Source organism: Pseudophryne corroboree, chromosome 11, assembly GCF_028390025.1.
Source record: "Pseudophryne corroboree isolate aPseCor3 chromosome 11, aPseCor3.hap2, whole genome shotgun sequence".
Classification (NCBI taxonomy): Eukaryota; Metazoa; Chordata; class Amphibia; order Anura; family Myobatrachidae; genus Pseudophryne; species Pseudophryne corroboree.
Genome location: NC_086454.1, coordinates 142,471,518 through 142,490,831, shown reverse-complemented (window position 1 = coordinate 142,490,831; position 19,314 = coordinate 142,471,518). Strand labels below are relative to the sequence as shown.

The window sequence follows — 19,314 nt, the reverse complement described above, 5'->3', positions numbered from 1 at the left end:
AACAGGGGATCGACAACTGCCTCCGATCTTATTATTTTCAATGCTCAGGTGCCGTCTCAGTCCTCCTGAAACAGACACTCCAGTGATACAACTTCCTCTACCGTCTGTTCTTTATCACGGGACCTCTCTGGATCAGCAACCTTCTTACAATGGGACGAATGAACCCAAGTCTCTCTCTCGGCAACCTTCAATGCTGTCGTGCTAATCAATAAGACTTGGTATGGTCCTTCCCATCTGTCAATAAGGCAACCTGAGCGTAGAAAATTCCGTATCATTACATAATCCCCAGGTTCAATGTCATGACAATTGCTATCTGGCAAATCAGGAATCACTAACTTCAGATTGTCATTTTGATTCCTTAGCTGTTTACTCATGTTAACCAGGTATTTTACAGTCATTTCATTGTTACACTTCAAATCATCCTGAGGGTTAATCATAACATGCGGTTGTCGACCAAACAAGATTTCAAAGGGGGACAGATTAAGAGGGGACCTGGGAGTGGTTCTGATGCTGTATAGTACAATGGGTAAAGCTTCTGGCCATGTCAATCCTGTTTCTGCCATAACTTTGCTCAGTTTATTTTTAATAGTGCTGTTCACTCTTTCCACCTTCGCACTCGCCTGGGGGCGATATGGAGTGTGCAGCTTACTATCAATTCCCATCAACTTACACATTCCTTGAAAGACATCACCTGTAAAATGGGTACCCCTATTACTTTCAATTATTCTAGGGATACCGTATCTACACACAAATTCCTGCACAATTTTCTTAGCAGTAAACATAGCGGTATTTGTGGCCGCCGGAAATGCTTCGACCCAATTTGAAAACACATCTATACAAACAAGTACATATTTCAAATTTCGACAAGGGGGTAATTGTATAAAATCAATCTGTATTACCTGAAAAGGGCCGCCTGTAGGTGGGATATGAGATGGTTCTGTTGGTATTGCCTTTCCGATGTTCTTCCTCAAGCAGGTAAGGCATGACATTGCTCTCTTACCTGCATGGGATGAGAATCCTGGGGCGCACCAATATGCTCTTACCAGCTTACACATTCCCTCCTTGCCCAGATGAGTCAGCCCATGTGCTGCTTCAGCTAAACATGGAAGATATGCTCTGGGTGCCACTGGTTTGCCCTGTCCATCTGTCCAGAGTCCTGAGGACTCCTGGCCATATCCTTTTGACCTCCAAACTGCCTTTTCCTGTGTGGAACACAAATTTAGCATTTCACACAACTTCTGTGTGTTGATGGTATTGAATATCATCAATTGTGTGGTGTCTGTCTGTCTGGGGGTACCGGCTGCTAACTTAGCAGCTTCGTCTGCTCGGCTGTTACCAAGTGATACTGGGTCCTGGCTATATGTATGTGCTTTACACTTGATAACAGCCACTCTGTCAGGTTCCTGTATCGCTGTTAGAAGTCTTTTGATGTGAGCTGCATGCGCTACCGGTGTACCAGCTGCCGTCATGAAATTTCTGAGGCGCCATAGGGCTCCGAAATCATGGACTACCCCGAAGGCGTATCTAGAATCGGTGTAGATATTGGCTGACTTGCCCTTAGCCAATTCACATGCTCTGGTTAGGGCAACCAGTTCAGCAACCTGGGCTGAGTGAGGTGGGCCTAGCGGTTCTGCTTCTATGGTGCCTTGGTCATCTACGACTGCGTATCCAGTACACAAGTCTCCCGAGTCTGTCTGTCTGTGACAACTACCGTCAGTGTAGAAAGTAAAATCTACATCTTCCAGTGGGTTGTCACTGATGTCAGGCCTTGCCGTGAAATTTTGGGTCAAATATTCCATACAATCATGTGTGTCATCTCTTGTATTAAATCCTCCTTCCCCACCACTCTCATCCTCCACCCTTTGTGCCTGTCCAGGCACACCTGGGAGATATGTTGCAGGATTTAATGCACTGCATCTCCTTATGGTGATGTTTACAGGGGGGGTTTTAATGCCAATTCCCATCTTGTAAACCGCGCTGATGAGACGTGCCTGGTTTGGGCAGAATTCAACAAGGCTGACACTGCATGTGGTGTATGAATTGTGAGGTTGTGTCCTAGCACTACATCTTCGCTTTTTGTAACTAGCAATGCTATCGCAGCGACACTTCGCAAGCATGTGGGGAGGGATCGCGCTACCGTATCTAACTGAGCGCTGTAGTATGCTACCGGCCTGCTGGTATCACCGTGCTTTTGGGTTAGGACGCCTGCTGCGCAACCAGCACTTTCTGTTCCGTGCAGCTCAAAGGGTTTCCCATAGTCTGGCATACCTAATGCTGGTGCCTGCGTTAGGCACTGTTTAAGTCTCTCAAATGTCATCTCGGATTCGTCTGTATGCGAAATCCGATCAGGTTTGTTTGATGAAACCATCTCCTGCAAAGGTAATGCTAGAATGGAAAACCCTGGAATCCAGTTACGGCAATACCCACACATTCCTAAAAACGTTCTGATTTGTTGCTGGGTTTGTGGCAGAGTCATGTCTCTAATTGCTTGAATTCTATCAGCGGTCAGGTGTCTCAGTCCTTGTGTTAGACAGTGTCCCAGATATTTTACTTTAGGCTGGCATAATTGTAGTTTGTCTTTGGAAACCTTGTGTCCTGTGTCTGAAAGATGAAACAGGAGCTGTTTCGTATCCTTCAGGGACGCTTCCAGTGAATCTGAACACAGTAGTAAATCGTCCACATACTGTATCAATATTGATCCACTCTCTGGTTGGAAAGACTGTAAACAATCATGCAAAGCCTGTGAAAATATACTTGGACTGTCTATGAAACCTTGTGGTAATCGAGTCCATGTGTATTGGACTCCTCTGTATGTAAATGCAAACAAATATTGGCTGTCAGGATGCAGAGGTACCGAAAAGAAGGCGGAGCAGAGGTCAATAACAGTGAAAAATTTCGCAGTGGGAGGGATCTGCATAAGGATGACAGCTGGATTTGGCACTACGGGGAATTGACTCAACTATTTTGTTAATCCCCCTTAGATCCTGCACTAGCCTGTAACCCCTCCCCCCACTCTTTTTCACAGGGAAGATGGGACTATTGGCAGTGCTGGATGTTCTTACCAGAATGCCCTGCTGTAGCAAGCGCTCTATTACTGGGTAAACTCCTAACTCCACCTCTGGCTTCAGAGGGTATTGTGGGATTTTTGGAGCAATCCTACCATCTTTTACTTGCACAACTACTGGAGCTACGTTTGCCATTAATCCAGTGTCTTGTCCATCTTTAGTCCACAGTGACTCTGGTATTTGGGATGTCATTTCTTCTACCTGGGATGGATTCCTATTTATCATAACAGTATGTGACATTCATTTTGATGGGGAGTCTAACATGTCTCGCACTTCCTGAGCGTGATTCTCAGGTATGTCTAAGAATACACCTTCAGGAGTGCAATAAATGACGCACCCCATTTTACACAATAAATCTCTTCCCAGGAGATTAGTCGGTGCCGATGCCGCCAACAAAAAGGAATGCTTGGTATGCAAAGGCCCTATTGTAATCTCTGCTGGTTTGCTAACAGGGTAGTGCTGGACTACTCCCGTTACTCCCATGGCTGGAATTGTCTTACCAGTGGTTCTCATGCCCACTGTCGAATTTATCACTGATTTGGCCGCCCCCGTATCTACAAGGAAGTTTAATGATTTACCAGCTACATCAATTGTGACCTCGGGTTCACTTCCAAGGCTTGCAATCAATTTCACTGGCTGCAGATTACAGGTATGGCCACACCCCTATTGGGTATGGTGACCTCCCTGAATCGCGCTGGCAGCAACTACTTGAGAAGGGGGTACATGTGAACTACCAGAGACTTGCCAGTCTCTTTTTGGGGGATACCTTTTTGTTTCCCCTGCATGTGGCTCATGACTCCGTCTCTGCGGTCCCTGATCCCAATTTCGTGTGTCATGTCGTTGTCTAGGGGGTTGATATGTTTTTTGTATGTTTTTCACTTTACAGTCTCGTGCAAAATGTCCCTCTCTATGACAGGAATAACAAGTTACCACATTTGACTTACCCACAGGGTTTGGAGATTTATACAAAGGTTGCCTTGTGGTCAGGGCCTGTATACTTACGGCCATTAACTTATCGCTTTGTGACTCCCTGTGTCTGGTGATATTGCGATCATGATCAACAGCGGCCTCTCTCAAAGTAGCCACCGACAGACCTCGCCAACATGGTTGCGTGGTCTGTACTCTTGTCTTTAATGCTTCTTTTAAACCATCCATTAACACAGATACTGCTACTTCTCTATGATTTACATTTGTTTTGATGTCTTCAATGCCCGTGTATTTAGCCATTTCTACTAATGCCCTGTGAAAATACTCAGCAGCTGTTTCTGACTTTTTGCTTAATGGAGAAAATTTTGTTCCATTTAACTACAGCTGGAAAATACTCTTTTAACTGTAAATTTATCCTCTTTACATTATCTTGGTTGTACACATCCGTAAGGGGTACATCTTCATCTAATTTACAGTCAGCTAAGAATTGTGCTGAGTCGACATTGGAGGGTAAACATGCCCTCAGCAATATCTGCCAGTCTTTGTTATTGGGCTCTACAGTATTCCCTAGATCTCTAATGTATTTCTGGCTAGCAACTAGATCCTTCCTAGGATCAGGGAATTCAGACACTATTGTTCTTAATTCCATTCGGGAAAATGGGCAGTGCATGGCAATGTTTCTGACAGGAGTGATTCCTGAAGTGTCAGTTTTCCCATTTGGCACTGCTATTACCCTAACGGGATTAAGTCTACTTACATCGTTCTGAATAGATTCTACAGCTTGTGGTGAAATGGTTTCAGCATAGTGTATGGTGCCGTACTTACCCGTTGATACGACCTCACCTGTCCCTCCGCTAGGGGCTTTTGATACTAATCTCGGGGGTTGGGACGTGCCTACTGCTGTTTCTGATATGGTGGCTGCTAGAGAGAGCGCCGATATTGTTGCCGATTCGTCCTCTTGATCACACTCCTGGGGAAAGTTTAAAACAGGGTACAACTTGCACGGGTTAATACTTGCATTACTCATCTTATTCATATTATCCTTAACATTTATGCAGTTACTAAGTGCCTGTTTATTACACATTAGTGCGTCATTCTCCGCAACCAATTTCTCTCCCGTTATGTAAGGTGGCGGTGGTGCCGTAGCTATCAGTTTCCTGATAGGGTTAGATCCCGCCGCCTGAGCCAATCCTCTCTGTATTTCACCCTCCTGTTGCCATAACTGTAAATAATCATAATGTTTGATCCGCCTCTTTGCTGATTTAATGAGACATATCCTTCTCCTTAGATTTAGTAACACATCTGGGCTAAAGCTGCCTACTCTTGGGAACTTCTCCCCGTCATGTACAGTCATTCTTTCCCATTCATCACATAAAACTTCTGTGTGTGAACCGTATTTTTCACACATTACATACCTTGCCGACCCGATTGGTCGGTTTACTGAATCAACCCGAACCGAGGTTGATCGCCCCCTACCTGAACAACTGGCCCCCATAACTTGCAGGTGTTGCTTTCACTACCTCTGACCTTAATCAGGGTCTTCAGCGAACCCTTACAAAAACCAAGATGTTCAAGATAGGCCGACGGTGGCGGTTTACCGAGTACCCCACTCACTCGCCCACGCCGACCAATACGCCCACACACTGCCTTAGCGCTGGCGTACTCGACCTAGGGCCCCTATGAACCTTTATTTACTAGAACATGTGAGTGTGTTCCGCAGAGCATTGACCCTTTCCAGTAACTATTGGTTGTTGGATAGTCCCTGAGTGACCAGCGAACCTCCCTTAAAATAAAAAAAATTACACAAATCACGTTAGAATGTACAAATAGCGTTTATGACCCCTCTAGCGTACACAAATGGTACTGGGTCAAATTACTAACTAATGCACACAATTACGTGCGGTACAATCGTTCGGCACATAAGCAACTAATCTTATGTGCGGAGCGACCAGTGGAATCGAAAATTACGGCTGCGAATTCCTTCAGCCAGAGCTTTAATGGCCTATATGGGTTCTGCACCAACCCCCTGGGTTGTGCTCTTTTCTCTATAGCGGACTTCTTAGTCTGCTGTACCTGGACCTCCTGGTCTGTTCCGGACCTCCTGGTCTGTGCTACAGTAGACCTCCTGGTCTGCTATACTCTAATGCTCAAATTTAAGTTTAACAAGGGATGCCTCCCTAGCCACCATGCACGTCACTTACATGTATGTACCTCACGAGAACTCGACTTCTTGTGGTTCAATCCAAAAATTGTAAAAACATATATATATACAAACACTCACTCACCACATGTACACTTTACTTTTGTTTCTATTTCTGCGCAGAAATTTCTTTCCTTTAGACCAGATGAGTCGTAAATTTAGAGAAGGATCTATTAGTTTAAATTTCGGACACTAAAATTGACTTGCGCTATTTATCGCGTTGCCACCTTTTCGCCTGTTAAAATAACACTATCGTGTGATTTGTTACGTGGGCGTACCCGGACACTCCGTTGCGTAATATACACTGCGTGCGTCGGCCTTTGGGTTGCGTACGCGAGTCTCAGCCTTTTGTTAGAGACACGTGTACGCAAGGCAGATATCCACCGTAACACAATTAACACGTTTATCAATGTAGGTGATCCTCGATCATCTACCGAGCACCACACAGATCTCTCCTTGTATCTTTAGGTAAAGCTGTGTGCGTGCTTTACAAATTACCCCTTAATGTATTACTTTTACTCTTTAACTACTAATAGCAACAAATCTTTCTTAGCACGTTATCAATTGTAAAATGGCAAACAGGAGAGTGATATGTGAAAATACACGAATGAAAAAGAAATGCAGATATATGCGTGCGTGCGTACGCAAGACAGAAATAAACAGTTTTAAAAGACACTAGCGTTTTGTTTTGTTCTTACCTCCGGTTCCGGATTCCTTCAGCACCCTTTACTAAGCGAAGCAGACGCTTATCCAGTCAGCACTACGAGGAATATGACCTCCCGCCCTTTGCTGTGGATAATGTCTGCTGAAATTACCTAGTGCAGATATGTGAAGGACGGACGAGCCTCCAATTGTTAAAGCCTAATATTTATCTTACTTAAAACCCTCTAAAAGGTGAAAAAACACAGTACGCTATTGGCATATGGTATACCGTAAGGGTACGCACGTTGCGTAACAATCGCTTAGCCACAGTCGAGACGCTCGAGCATCACGTTCGCTCACGGCCAAGAGATCACAGGCAGGCACGCTATAGGCTGCCGACTAACGTAATGGTATGCTACTAGCGTAGCGGACGCTTGGGACCACGAGGAGATCACAAGCGGCGCTGATGCTCACGATGTTAAACCTTTATAACTATACCATAAACAATGTATTTATGCAATAAACCTTAGTGCAGTGATAGGGTGTAAATGTAACACAGTGTAACCTTATTAACTGTACGAGCGTCTCCTATGCTCTGAGAATACTTAGAAATATAATAAATACACAGATACCGGTATTAGGTTCTAACACCCTATATGAACGTTCTATTTGCAAAAGAATAATACAATACAAGTCATACACTACCAAAATAACATTGACCACCTAACCAGAAAACTACACATGAAATACAATAGCAGTACAATAACACTTAAGAGAAAGAGAGAGAGAAAGAAGAGAAGAGAGAGAGAGAGAGATATGGCTCACAATAACAATAAAGGTAATATGATTGCGGAGAAACTTACGCACAAAGGGTAACAATCGCATGCGCCTCCTGGATATCCAGCTCCCGATTATCAGCAATGAGAACCGTTGAAGAGAATAGAGAGCTGGCCCAGAGTGGCTTGTCCTTTTATACCCTACACATAATACAGTACAATGGTCCCTATATTCTTATTGTTCATTGGACACAGGAATTTCTCTTCGCATTATAACAAAAGGTCATAGGTTGATTCATACAGGTGGGCTGTGACTATTTCCAACTGCTCAGGTGGGTGGGAAACTAGGTTTCCCGCCGCATGGATAATAAAGTGCAAATATAGTAAAAGTCCATAAACTTCTTATGTCCATAACTATTCGCACGAGCGAGTTATCCGCTTCAAACCAACACCGGAATATTGCTAATTAAATACTCTTCCGATGGATACCAAACACCACTGTATAACCCTTGTCTGACCCTTCGTATCAAACAAAGAGGGATCTCTTTGTTCATGAACATGCTACATTAACTAAACTTTCAAATTCTATCAGAGACCATGATCTACAAAATACATTATATGGTTAAAATATGTAACGATTGAGTCGCACGCTAGACGCATACAAACTCTACCGTAAATGCGCATACCGTGCGCCTGCGGGTGCACGCAACAGCGAGTATGCGCATGCACGGGAGAGCACATGCACGCGTAGCGAGGACACGCATGAGGTGCAAATATGGCAGTGTGCATAGTGATATTTTTCTGACTTTGACAGATCCATCTGGAGCTAATGGTGTCCAGTAGCCTAAGAAGCAGGACCTATCTTCTAGTGAGTAGGGCTGCTTCTCTCCCCTCAGTCCCAAGTAGCAGAGAGTCTGTTGCCAGCAGATCTCTCTGAAAATAAAAAATCCTAACAAAATACTTTCTTTTTTAGCAAGCTCAGGAGAGCTCACTAAGGTGCACCCAGCTCGTCCGGGCACAGATTCAAACTGAGGTCTGGAGGAGGGACATAGAGGGAGGAGCCAGAGCACACCAGTATCCAAATTCTTTCTTAAAGTGCCCTGTCTCATGCGGAGCCCGTCTATTCCCCATGGTCCTTACGGAGTCCCCAGCATCCACTAGGACGTTGGAGAAATAGGATTTTAATACCTACCGGTAAATCCTTTTCTCTTAGTCTGTAGAGGATGCTGGGGATGCTTCAAGAACCATGGGGTATAGATGGGATCTGCAGGAGACATGGGCATACTATAAGACTTTCAAAGGGTGTGAACTGGCTCCTCCCTCTGCCCCTCCTCCAGACTCCAGTTATAGGAACTGTGCCCAGGGAGACTGACATTTCGAGGAAAGGATTTATTGATAAACCAAGGTGAGCATCTTACCAGCTCACACCTTAAGCATGCCGCAGAACGTGGCATTCAACAGAACACAAGCCAACGGCATGAACAATTGCAGCAACATGCTGACAAGAACCGTAATACAAAATGTGTGTAACCACAATTAATGCTGCAGATACAGTACGCACCGGGACTGGCGCCTAGCATCCTCTACGGACTAAGAGAAAAGGATTTACCGGTAGGTATTAAAAATAAGAATTTACTTACCGATAATTCTATTTCTCATAGTCCGTAGTGGATGCTGGGGACTCCGAAAGGACCATGGGGAATAGCGGCTCTGCAGGAGACTGGGCACAAAAGTAAAAAGCTTTAGGACTACCTGGTGTGCACTGGCTCCTCCCCCTATGACCCTCCTCCAAGCCTCAGTTAGGATACTGTGCCCGGACGAGCGTACACAATAAGGAAGGATTTTGAATCCCGGGTAAGACTCTTACCAGCCACACCAATCACACCGTACAACTTGTGATCTGAACCCAGTTAACAGCATGATAACAGAAGGAGCCTCTGAAAAGATGGCTCACAACAACAATAACCCGATTTTTGTAACAATAACTATGTACAAGTAATGCAGACAATCCGCACTTGGGATGGGCGCCCAGCATCCACTACGGACTATGAGAAATAGAATTATCGGTAAGTAAATTCTTATTTTCTCTAACGTCCTAGTGGATGCTGGGGACTCCGAAAGGACCATGGGGATTATACCAAAGCTCCCAAACGGGCGGGAGAGTGCGGATGACTCTGCAGCACCGAATGAGAGAACTCCAGGTCCTCCTCAGCCAGGGTATCAAATTTGTAGAATTTAGCAAACGTGTTTGCCCCTGACCAAGTAGCTGCTCGGCAAAGTTGTAAAGCCGAGACCCCTCGGGCAGCCGCCCAAGATGAGCCCACCTTCCTTGTGGAATGGGCTTTTACAGATTTTGGCTGTGGCAGGCCTGCCACAGAATGTGCAAGCTGAATTGTACTACAAATCCAACGAGCAATAGTCTGCTTAGAAGCAGGAGCACCCAGCTTGTTGGGTGCATACAGGATAAACAGCGAGTCAGATTTTCTGACTCCAGCCGTCCTGGAAACATATATTTTCAGGGCCCTGACTACGTCCAGTAACTTGGAATCCTCCAAGTCCCTAGTAGCCGCAGGCACCACAATAGGCTGGTTTAAGTGAAATGCTGAAACCACCTTCGGGAGAAATTGAGGACGAGTCCTCAATTCTGCCCTGTCCGTATGAAAAATTAGGTAAGGGCTTTTATAGGATAAAGCCGCCAATTCTGAAACACGCCTGGCTGAAGCCAGGGCTAACAGCATTACCACTTTCCATGTGAGATATTTTAAGTCCACAGTGGTGAGTAGTTCAAACCAATGTGATTTTAGGAACCCCAAAACTACATTGAGATCCCAAGGTGCCACTGGAGGCACAAAAGGAGGCTGTATATGCAGTACTCCCTTGACAAACGTCTGAACTTCAGGAACAGAAGCTAGTTCTTTTTGGAAGAATATTGACAGGGCCGAAATTTGAACCTTAATGGACCCTAATTTTAGGCCCATAGACAGTCCTGTTTGCAGGAAATGCAGGAATCGACCCAGTTGAAATTCCTCTGTAGGGGCTTTCCTGGCCTCGCACCACGCAACATATTTTCGCCAAATACGGTGATAATGTTGTACGGTCACATCCTTCCTGGCTTTGATCAGGGTAGGGATGACTTCATCCGGAATGCCTTTTTCCTTCAGGATCCGGCGTTCAACCGCCATGCCGTCAAACGCAGCCGCGGTAAGTCTTGGAACAGACATGGTCCCTGCTGGAGCAGGTCCTTTCTTAGAGGTAGAGGCCACGGGTCTTCCGTGAGCATCTCTTGAATTTCCGGGTACCAAGTCCTTCTTGGCCAATCCGGAGCCACGAGTATAGTCTTTACTCCTCTCCTTCTTATGATTCTCAGTACTTTTGGTATGAGAGGAAGAGGAGGGAACACATACACTGACTGGTACACCCACGGTGTTTATATTGGGTGGGTTTTGTTGAGATCTGCACTGGAACCGATTGTACATTATCTGATATAAATGGTAGTAAGCATAGAGATTCAAAATTGATTTATACCAACATAAAGCTGCCAATTTCGCCTCAAAGGGCTTTTGGGGCAGAACAATGGTTGGTGGTGCTCCCGGACATTTATAGCAGAAAGAGCTAATATGGGTGATTTTGCAAAGAAGCAAAAAAGTTTTTTTACACATTTTTTTACACATTTTTTTCCACATTTTTTTTCCTCATTTTTTTCCACATTTTTTTCCACATTTTTTTCCACATTTTTTTCCACACTTTATTCACAACCACTCCCATCACAAACATGGAATCATCTTTATTCACAACTACAATTTTTATAACAATTTTTTATAATAATTTTTATAATTTTTATAACAATTCTTATAAATCTCTTATTCTCTCCCACAGACATACAGTTTCTCCAATAATAATAATAATAATTTTATAGTAATCTTCTCACCATTTGTGGTTCTTATTCACAAATAATTATTTATTTTTCCTTTAGCACCTCACAGAAACGTTTTAATTTTAAATTGCATCCTTTCCACAATATCAGTATTATCATTATTTTTATATTTATATTTATTATTATTATTTTTATATTTATTTCTATTTTTATTCCATCCAATTAATTCCATTACATTTACCCTTAATTCTCTACAACATAACAAGTTGGTGTTTTCTTATATTTATTCTTATATTTATTCTTATTTGCACAAGCCTTAATTTATACAATTCCTATTAATTAATTAATTAATATCGCCCTCATCAGGCAATAATTATCCCTCATCATAAGGATTGCTTATCCATATGTTGTAAGCAAGTTTCATAACAGTATTTTATTTCAGCAATTTCACCCCAGTATTATACCCCCATTGCTACAATGTCTAACACCGCAAAACAGCTACTTTTTATCCTTTTCTCCTTTTCATAATTTACTCCATTCATTTCAATTATTCCCCAGCCTTGCATTCCATTACAATAGTAGTAGTCCCAATGTCTCTGTACTCGCAGCATTAGCAATCACAGAATACAACAGTAGTTTGATTCCGGCTATTCATAGGCTCATCCATCAGTCAATCATTTGTATTAGAAAATAGATTGGTTACGTTGTTCAATAAAAGACGCACGCGGAGGGCTCACAGATCAGACGATCCAGTGAACAAGCTCCTCCCAGCGAAACGCGCGTCACTTCCGGTCCGGCATCCAACTTCCGGGACCTCGGCAACGGGGCTCCGACGGGCGGACTCCTGTCAGCGAATGCCGCAAGTATAATACCGCTCACTGTAGCGGTTCCAAGGCTCTCCAGGTCAGCTCTCTCCCCATGTGCCTAGTGCACTCTCAAGGGAAAAAGCTGCCCCAACCCATTGCATTACGCACGGACTGTCTCCCTGGCAAAACATAGCCAGTATTATTGCCTGGTAATCCCCATATAAATCCACAGGTATATAAGCATACAACGACATTTAATGCTTAACACTCAAACTGTGCAAACAGTGTAGGGACACTTAGCGCTAACTCATAACATAGATACCTTCTATTAGTTGGCATTATATTGGTGCTATACTAAATCCCCTTAAAACCATCCAGGCAATTACTCTTCATTAAAGGCACTCCTGTTGGTGTGAGAGCTTTTTCTATACTTACCACAGAACAGTGTCATTTGGACAAATCATTCATTAACAGAACACCAGCTGTTCTTATACTGTTTTCTGCTGGTCCCAAATTTTAAAAAAATGTGTTTCTTTCCTTGTTGAGACCAGAGTAATTTTTTTGGTAAATTGCTCAACATCAGGTTATTGAGACAAATTGTGATTTCCTATTCTGTACACTATTATATTATAACAAAACAATGAGATAAGTATGTGATAGAATTCTGCTGCTTCTTGCAGCCCATATAGTGGATCTTACAACAAATACATCTGCTTGCAGTTTGTTACTGTAATAATTGTTTGTATTCTGCAACTAGCAGTATTTAAAGGAAGTTACGTGTGATAAACTGTGATTTCCTATTTATATACATAATCTATTTCCTTCATTGATTTGGCACTGTGACAAAAACAATTAGATGAATATGTGATAGAATCCAGCTGCTTCTCGCAGCTCATACGGTTGATCTCATAACAAATACATCTGTCTGAAGTCTGTTACAGTGATAACTATTTGCAATTTGCAATTTTCAGTATTTAAAGGAAGCAACATTTTGCAACTTATGTGGTGTATTAAAAACAATTGTAACTGTCATTTCGCAGCTCAAGTGGTTGATTCCACAACAAACACATCTGTTGGCAGTATGATACTGTGATAATTATTTACAATTTGCAGTATCAAAAGGAAGTTACCTTCTGCAACTTATGTGCTGTGTTTAAAACAAGTTTATCTGCTTTTTCATTCTTTTTACTTAGACACTGGGCTGCCTAGACACCTTCCTTGTACTTATCTAATTATTAATCCAGGCCATACTGGTATTTCTATCAGTAATTCACCCAATCATCCAATCCTTGGTCCATAGTGGGCCACCAATTGGCCAAATATCAGTTGGCAAGTATCAAATCAATTTGTATTCCCTTCCTATGGAATCACACCTTATCTCCAATACCATTCAATCCATATGCTGAAAGGTGTCTACCGTACCATCTACAGTCATACCATGCTGGATCTGCCCGATCTCGTCTGATCTTGGAAGCCAAGCAGCATTGGGCCCGGTCAGTACCAGAAAGGGTGACCCTCTGGGAATACTGGGTACTGTAGTTCCACCAAGGTATATACCTTTCATTGTCCAGCAGAACCCACACATCAACTTACACTGCAAGAATACGCAGTCTAGTTGATCATCTCAAAAGGAGTCCGACCATCCATATGCCGGGTTCTTCTTCTTGTATCTCTCATACGAAAACATACAGTACTTTCAATTAAAAACTCATAGAGATAACGAGAACTCTTTATTTTCGCAGTGGACATATGTCTAACAATAAATACTCGCCTAGAATCCAGAGGGTGTACAGACAAATTTTCTGTCACCCACATTCAATAAGCGAGTGACATATAATTACTATATCGTCTTCTATACATTATTTAATACTTGTTTTAACTTACCTTGCTGTCCTATACAGTAAAGATTTTTTCACATAAATAATCAAATTTGGACGTCTGAATAATTTATTAAAAGTTACGTTTTAAAGATTTATACATATTTCATGTTTCACACTACTGTTTTTTGATTAATTTACAAAGTGTGCCCCAGAGAGACATATCAACTAGCCCCTTCTTTTTTGCTTCTTTGCAAAATCACCCATATATACACCCACGGTGTTACCAGAGCGTCCACAGCTATTGCCTGAGGGTCCCTTGACCTGGCGCAATATCTGTCCAGTTTTTTGTTGAGGCGGGACGCCATCATGTCCACCTTTGGTTTTTCCCAACGGTTCACAATCATGTGGAAGACTTCTGGGTGAAGTCCCCACTCCCCCGGGTGAAGATCGTGTCTGCTGAGGAAGTCTGCTTCCCAGTTGTCCACTCCCGGAATGAACACTGCTGACAGTGCTATCACATGATTTTCCGCCCAGCGAAGAATCCTTGCCACTTCCGTCATTGCCCTCCTGCTTCTCGTGCCGCCCTGTCTGTTTACGTGGGCGACTGCCGTGATGTTGTCCGACTGGATCAACACCGGCTGACCCTGCAGCAGAGGTCTTGCCTGACTTAGGGCATTGTAAATGGCCCTGAGTTCCAGGATATTTATGTGAAGTGACGTTTCCATGCTTGACCACAAGCCCTGGAAATTTTTTCCCTGTGTGACTGCTCCCCAGCCCCTCAGGCTGGCATCCGTGGTCACCAGGACCCAATCCTGAATGCCGAATCTGCGGCCCTCTAGGAGATGAGCACTCTGTAACCACCACAGGAGAGACACCCTTGTCCTTGGAGACAGGGTTATCCGCTGATGCATTTGAAGATGCGATCCGGACCATTTGTCCAGCAGATCCCACTGAAAAGTTCTTGCGTGGAATCTGCCGAATGGAATCGCTTCGTAAGAAGCCACCATCTTTCCCAGGACCCTTGTGCATTGATGTACTGACACTTGGCCTGGTCTTAGGAGGTTCTTGACTAGGTCGGATAACTCCCTGGCTTTCTCTTCCGGGAGAAACACCTTTTTCTGTACTGTGTCCAGAATCATTCCTAGGAACAGCAGACGTGTCGTCTGAATCAGCTGCGATTTTGGAATATTTAGAATCCATCCGTGCTGTCGTAGTACTACTTGAGATAGTGCTACTCCGACCTCTAACTGTTCTCTGGACCTTGCCCTTATCAGGAGATCGTCCAAGTAAGGGATAATTAAGACGCCTTTTCTTCGAAGAAGAATCATCATTTCGGCCATTACCTTGGTAAAGACCCGGGGTGCCGTGGACAATCCAAACGGCAGCGTGTGAAACTGATAGTGACAGTTCTGTACCACAAACCTGAGGTACCCTTGGTGAGAAGGGCAAATTGGGACATGGAGGTAAGCATCCTTGATGTCCAGAGACACCATATAGTCCCCTTCTTCCAGGTTCGCTATCACTGCTCTGAGTGACTCCATCTTGAACTTGAACCTTTTTATGTAAGTGTTCAAGGATTTCAGATTTAAAATGGGTCTCACCGAGCCGTCCGGCTTCGGTACCACAAACAGCGTGGAATAATACCCCTTTCCCTGTTGTAGGAGGGGTACCTTGATTATCACTTGCTGGGAATACAGCTTGTGAATGGCTTCCAATACCGCCTCCCTGTCGGGGGGAGACGTTGGTAAAGCAGACTTCAGGAACCGGCGAGGGGGAGACGTCTCGAATTCCAATTTGTACCCCTGAGATACTACCTGCAGGATCCAGGGGTCCACTTGCGAGTGAGCCCACTGCGCGCTGAAATTCTTGAGACGGGCCCCCACCGTGCCTGAGTCCGCTTGTAAGGCCCCAGCGTCATGCTGAGGACTTGGCAGAAGCGGGGGAGGGCTTCTGTTCGTGGGAAGAGGCTGTCTGCTGCAGTCTTTTTCCCCTTCCTCTGCCCCGGGGCAGATATGAGTGGCCTTTTGCCCGCTTGCCCTTATGGGGACGAAAGGACTGAGCCTGAAAAGACGGTATCTTTTTCTGCTGTGAGGTGACTTGGGGTAAAAAGGTGGATTTCCCAGCCGTTGCCGTGGCCACCAGGTCCGATAGACCGACCCCAAATAACTCCTCCCCTTTATACGGCAATACTTCCATATGCCGTTTGGAATCCGCATCACCTGACCACTGTCGCGTCCATAACCCTCTTCTGGCAGAAATGGACATCGCACTTACTCTTGATGCCAGAGTGCAAATATCCCTCTGTGCATCACGCATATATAGAAATGCATCCTTTAAATGCTCTATAGTCAATAATATATTGTCCCTGTCCAGGGTATCAATATTTTCAGTCAGGGAATCCGACCAAGCCACCCCAGCACTGCACATCCAGGCTGAGGCGATTGCTGGTCGCAGTATAATACCAGTATGTGTGTGTATATACTTTTTAGGATATTTTCCAGCTTCCTATCAGCTGGTTCCTTGAGGGCGGCCGTATCAGGAGACGGTAACGCCACTTGTTTTGATAAGCGTGTGAGCGCCTTATCCACTCTAGGGGGTGTTTCCCAACGCGCCCTAACCTCTGGCGGGAAAGGGTATAATGCCAATAATTTTTTAGAAATTAGCAGTTTTTTATCGGGGGAAACCCACGCTTCATCACACACCTCATTTAATTCATCTGATTCAGGAAAAACTACGGGTAGTTTTTTCACACCCCACATAATACCCTTTTTTGTGGTACTTGTAGTATCAGAAATGTTCAAAACCTCCTTCATTGCCGTGATCATGTAACGTGTGGCCCTACTGGAAAATACGTTTGTTTCCTCACCGTCGACACTGGAGTCAGTGTCCGTGTCAGTGTCTGTATCGACCTGAGGTAACGGGCGTTTTATAGCCCCTGACGGTGTTTGAGACGCCTGTACAGGTATTAACTGATTTGCCGGCTGTCTCATGTCGTCAACAGTCTTTTGTAAAGTGCCGACACTATCACGTAATTCTTTCCATAAGACCATCCAGTCAGGTGTCGACTCCCTAGGGGGTGACATCACTAACACAGGCAATTGCTCCGCCTCCACACCATTTTCCTCCTCATACATGTCGACACAGCGTACCGACACACAGCACACACACAGGGAATGCTCTGATAGAGGACAGGACCCCACTAGCCCTTTGGGGAGACAGAGGGAGAGTTTGCCAGCACACACCAGAGCGCTATATATATACAGGGATAACCTTATATAAGTGTTTTTCCCTAATATAGCTGCTGTATATATTAATATGCCAATTTAGTGCCCCCCCTCTCTTGTTTTACCCTGTTTCTGTAGTGCAGGACTGCAGGGGAGAGTCAGGGAGCCTTCCTCCAACGGAGCTGTGAGGAAAAAATGGCGCCAGTGTGCTGAGGAGATGGGCTCCGCCCCTTTTTCGGCGGCCTTTCTCCCGCTTTTTAATGGAAAAATTGGCAGGGGTTAAATGCATCCATATAGCCCAGGAGCTATATGTGATGTATTTTTTGCCAAAAAAAGGTTTTTTATTGCGTCTCAGGGCGCCCCCCCCAGCGCCCTGCACCCTCAGTGACCGGAGTGTGAAGTGTGCTGAGAGCAATGGCGCACAGCTGCGGTGCTGTGCGCTACCTTATTGAAGACAGACGTCTTCTGCCGCCGATTTTCCGGACCTACTTTTGTGCCCAGTCTCCTGCGGAGCCGCTATTCCCCATGGTCCTTTCGGAGTCCCCAGCATCCACTAGGACGTTAGAGAAATCCTATTTTCTCATACGTCCTAGAGGATGATGGGGTCACATTTAGAACCATGGGGTTATACCAAAGCTCTAGAACGGGCGGGAGAGTGCGGACGACTCTGCAGCACCGAATGACCAAACTTGAGGTCATCATCGGCCAAGGTATCAAACTTGTAAAACTTAGCAAAAGTGTTTGCCAAGTAGCTGCTCTGCAAAGTTGCAATGCTGAGACCCCCCGGGCGGCTGCCCAGGACGAGCCCACCTTTCTAGCAGAATGGGCCTTCACCGATTTGGGTAACTGCAATCCTGCCGTGTAATGAGCATGCTGAATCGTACCGCAGATCCAGCGCGCAATTGTCTGCTTGGAAGCAGGACACCCAATTACTTGGGAGCATACAGAACAAACAGAGTCTCTGTTTTCCCAATCGGAGCTGTTCAGGCGACCTAAAACTTCAAAGTTCTGACCACATCCAGAAACTTTGACTCAACGAAGGCGACAGTGGCCACAAGCACCACAATAGGTTGGTTCATGTGGAAAGAAGAAAACCTTTCGGCAGAAAATGTTGACTTGTTCTCGATTCTGCACTGTCTTCATGGAAGATCAAACAAGGGCTCTTGTGAGACAAGGCCGCTAACTCAGACCTCCGCCTTGCAGATGCCAAGGCCAACAGGATGACCACTTTCCAAGTGAGGAACTACAACTCCAGCTTAGGTAAATGTTCAAATCAATGTGACTGAATGAACTGCAACACCACATTTAGATTTCATGGTGCCACTGGAGGCACAATGGAGGTTGGATGGGCAACACGCCTTCCACGAACGTCTGAACTTCTGGAATGGAGGTCAATTGTTTCTGAAAGAAAACTGCTAAGGCTGAAACTGTACCTTAATTGAGCCCAATTTTAGAACCGCATCCACACCTGCTTGTAGAAAAATGGAGAAAACGTCCTAGCTGAAAACCTTCCGTAGAAGCCTTCATGTATTCACATCAAGAAACATATTTTCTCCCAATATGGTGGTAATGTTTAGACGTTACCCTTTTTCTGGCCAGAAAAAGTGTGGGAATGACTTCACTGGAAATACCCTTACGGCTGGGATTAGGCGTTCAACCGCCATGCCATCAAACGTATCCGCGGTAAGGATTGATATACGTACGGCCTCTGCTGTAACAGGTCCTTACGCAGGGGAATAGGCCAGGGAACACCTATGAATGCTTCCTGGAGATCTGGATATCAAGCCCTCCTTGGCCAGTCTGGGACAACGAGGTTCACTCGTCTTTAGAACTTTTGGAATGAGAGGGAATGGAGGGAATACATATACCGACCGAAACACCCACAGTGTCACCAGTGCATCTACTGCTATTGCAATATCCCCGAAACTTCTTGTTGAGACGAGATGCCATCATGTCTACTTGAAGAACTTACCAATGACT

General features: G+C 44.7%; 1 protein-coding gene and 1 pseudogene across 10 annotated transcripts in view; both read left to right on the top strand.

The window, feature by feature from the left end:
• The window catches only part of LOC134969140 (phospholipase A and acyltransferase 2-like), a 217,271-nt gene that overhangs the window by 56,516 nt on the left and 141,441 nt on the right, over positions 1-19,314 (top strand). The gene's annotated exons all lie outside the window — the stretch shown is intronic.
• On the top strand, positions 13,714-13,832 carry LOC134971517 (5S ribosomal RNA; annotated as a pseudogene).